Raw genomic sequence first — 3,192 nt, 5'->3', positions numbered from 1 at the left:
AAAACCCTGTGGAGCAGTTCTACTCTAACACATTGACAACAGGTCATGAGTATTCACACCCACATGTTCCTCATGTCCTCCCAATATCACATTGGGACAGAAAATGCTGAAAATCTTCGAATGACCTAAGACTATGCTACTAATTGAGTTTTAAGAATTTCGGAGAACATCTTAATGAGAAAAGTTCTGTAGTCATTTGAAAAGTATCAATATCTTATCATTGCAGTTTTGGAGGAGAAACATGAAAAACCCAGGAGGGAACAATCACTCTGGCCCTGTGAGTGAATTCATTCTTCTTGGATTCCCTTGTACCTCAGAGATCCAGATCTTCCTCTTTGCACTCTTCTCTGTGACCTACGTCCTGGCACTGACTGGAAATCTGTGTATTATATGTGCTGTGAGAGGGGACCACCATCTCCACACCCCCATGTACATCCTGCTGGCCAATTTCTCCTCCCTGGAGATCTGGTATGTCACCTCCACGGTCCCCAGTATGCTAGCCAACTTTCTCACTGAGACCAAAACCATCTCTTTCTCTGGTTGCTTCCTGCAGTTTTACTTCTTCTTTTCCGTGGGGACCACTGAGACCTTCTTCTTGTTCGTCATGGCCCTTGAGAGGTACCTTGCCATCTGCAGGCCCGTGCACTACGCCTCCATCATGACAGTCTGACGCTGCATCAGAATGGGGGCCTGCTGCTGGGTGTGTGGCTTCACCTGTTTCCTCCTCCCAGTTTACCTCATCTCTCAGCTCCCTTTTTGTGCCCCCAATACTATCGATCACTTGCTATGTGACCCAGGACCCCTTATGAAGTTGTCTTGTGTGCCAGCTCCTGCCACTGAGGTCATCTGTGCCATCTTTAACTCTGTCCTCATTTTCTCTACATTCCTTTTCATTAGCAGTTCCTACACCCTGGTAATCAGAGCAGTGCTGAGGGTCCCCTCAGCAGAAGGCCGGTGTAAGGCCTTCTCTACATGTGGCTCCCACCTGGCTGTGGTGTCCCTGCTTTATGGCTCTGTCATGGTAATGTATGTGAGCCCAACAGCAGGCAATGCAGATGGGATCCAGAAAGTTGTGACTTTGTTTTATCCTGTGCTGACTGCATTTCATTTTTTAACCCCTTGATCTACAGTCTGCGGAATAAGGAGATGAAGGAGGCACTGAGGAAACTATTTAGGACTTTGAGATTTGCTCAAAGACAGTCTCTCAAGACCCTGAATTCATAATTTATGTGTGTGTAGGACATATAGTGGTATAAAAACATAGAAGGCCTTAAGTAAACTTGGGAGACAGATGTCTGTTTCTACACTTCCCGGAATCTTCTTAGGAATGAACTTAAATGAAGCAAATAGCATATGAGACCTTAAAAGCATTTACAAAATCATTTTTATTAGGCTTTAGTGTATTAATATTCTATCCCTTTGGGTATTGCACAGAAACAGGAAAATGCCAGACATTCTCAGGCATATTCAAGATAAAACCATATATAACGCAGATGTCAACAGGTTGATTTGTATCTTTTGCTGATTAGATAAATTCCCAGTTTCCCAGTCAGTAGAAGTCTAGAATTTCCAATACTATCCCTCTACACACAAACACACACACCACAAAGATGTACCTGTTCGCTTCTCTCTTCACAGTCCTGAATCTACCTGTTTCCTTTTTTTGATCACATCTATCCAGATGTGAGATCCAGTCTCTTCAACATTTTATCTGAAAGAGTTCTCCCCTACACCTTTGTGTGGGCATATTAGCCTGACAACAGATTGGAGTTGTTAAAGTGATTTGGATCAATGTGAAATATTGGAATGGTGGCCAGATGGAAAGTAACTACACACTGCTGTTCAGTGAATTCTGACTCATAGGGACCCTACAGGACAGAGTAGAACTTCCCCATAGGGTTTTCGAGGCTACAAGTCTTTATGGAAGCAGACAGCCACATTTTTCTCCTGAGGAGTGCCTGGTGGGTTTGAACCACCGACCTTTTGGTTAGCAGCTGAGTGTTTAACCGCTGTGCTATCACGGCTCCAAAAGTAACTATACAAAGATGATACTAGAATAAAGAGTTATAAAGGAAGGAAATGCTATTCATAATAGCAAAAATAATAATAATAATAATATAACTCAAAATAAACTCCCCAAAAAGAGATAAGGCCTGCACGGAGAAAACTACAAATATTTACTTTCAATTTTTTTTTTTAAAGAAATGAGTAAATAGAGACAGATATTTCTAGATATGATAAATAACTCCTGCAAGTTATTTTATACCAACTAAATTTATAAATTTAATGAAAGTAGCAAAATGATAATATGATCAAAATAATACCAATCCAAATGTCCAGTAATTTAGAATTAATTAACTGAATTATGGTACAGAGTATAGAGTATTATACAGACATTAAAAATAATGTTTTGAAGTATATTTGATGACTTGAGACAATAAAATGCTAAGTGTCTTATTGACTATGTGAAAGCATTCAACTATGTAGATCACAATAAATTATGGACAATGTTTTGAAGAATGGAAATTCCAAAACACCTTATAGTGCTCATGAGGAACCTGTTCATGGACCAAGAGGCAGTAGCTCGAACAGAACAAGGGGATACTGCATGGTTTAAAGCCGGGAAAGCTGTGTGTCAGGGTTGTATCCTTTCCGTATACCTATTCAATATGCATGCTGAGCAAATAATCCAAGAAGCTGGACTATATGAAGATGAAGCATGGCATCAGGATTGGAGGAAGACTCATTAACAACCTGCATTAGCCAGATGACAGAATCTTACTTGCTGAAAGTGAAGAGAACTTGAACTTACTGATGACGATCAATACTACAGCATTCGGTACTGACTACATCTCAACAGAAAGCAAAAATCCTCACAGCTGAACCAATAAGCAACATCGTGATAAATGGAGAAAATACTGAAGTTGTCAAGAATTTCATTTTACTTGGATCCACAATCAATGCCCATGGAAGCAACAGTCAAGAAATCAAACGATGCTTTGCGCTAGGCAAAGCTGCTGCAAAAGACCTCTTTAAAGTGTTAAAAAGCAAAGACGTCACTTTAAGGTCTAAGATGTGCCTTACCCATGACATGGTGTTTTCAGTCCTCTCATATGCATGCAAAAGCTGGACAATGAATAAAGAAGACCAAAGAAGAATTGATGCCTATGAATTATGGTGTGGGTGAAGAAT

The 3,192-nt window shown here is 40.4% G+C and overlaps 1 pseudogene; it reads left to right on the top strand.

Annotated features, from left to right (window-relative positions):
* Window positions 1-247: 247 nt before the first annotated feature.
* LOC100670962 (olfactory receptor 11H6-like) lies at window positions 248-1,224 on the top strand (annotated as a pseudogene).
* The last annotated feature ends 1,968 nt before the right edge of the window (window positions 1,225-3,192 follow it).

The sequence above is a fragment of the Loxodonta africana genome, chromosome 10 (genome assembly GCF_030014295.1).
Source record: "Loxodonta africana isolate mLoxAfr1 chromosome 10, mLoxAfr1.hap2, whole genome shotgun sequence".
Lineage (NCBI taxonomy): Eukaryota > Metazoa > Chordata > Mammalia > Proboscidea > Elephantidae > Loxodonta > Loxodonta africana.
This window is presented reverse-complemented; position numbering and strand designations above follow the sequence as displayed.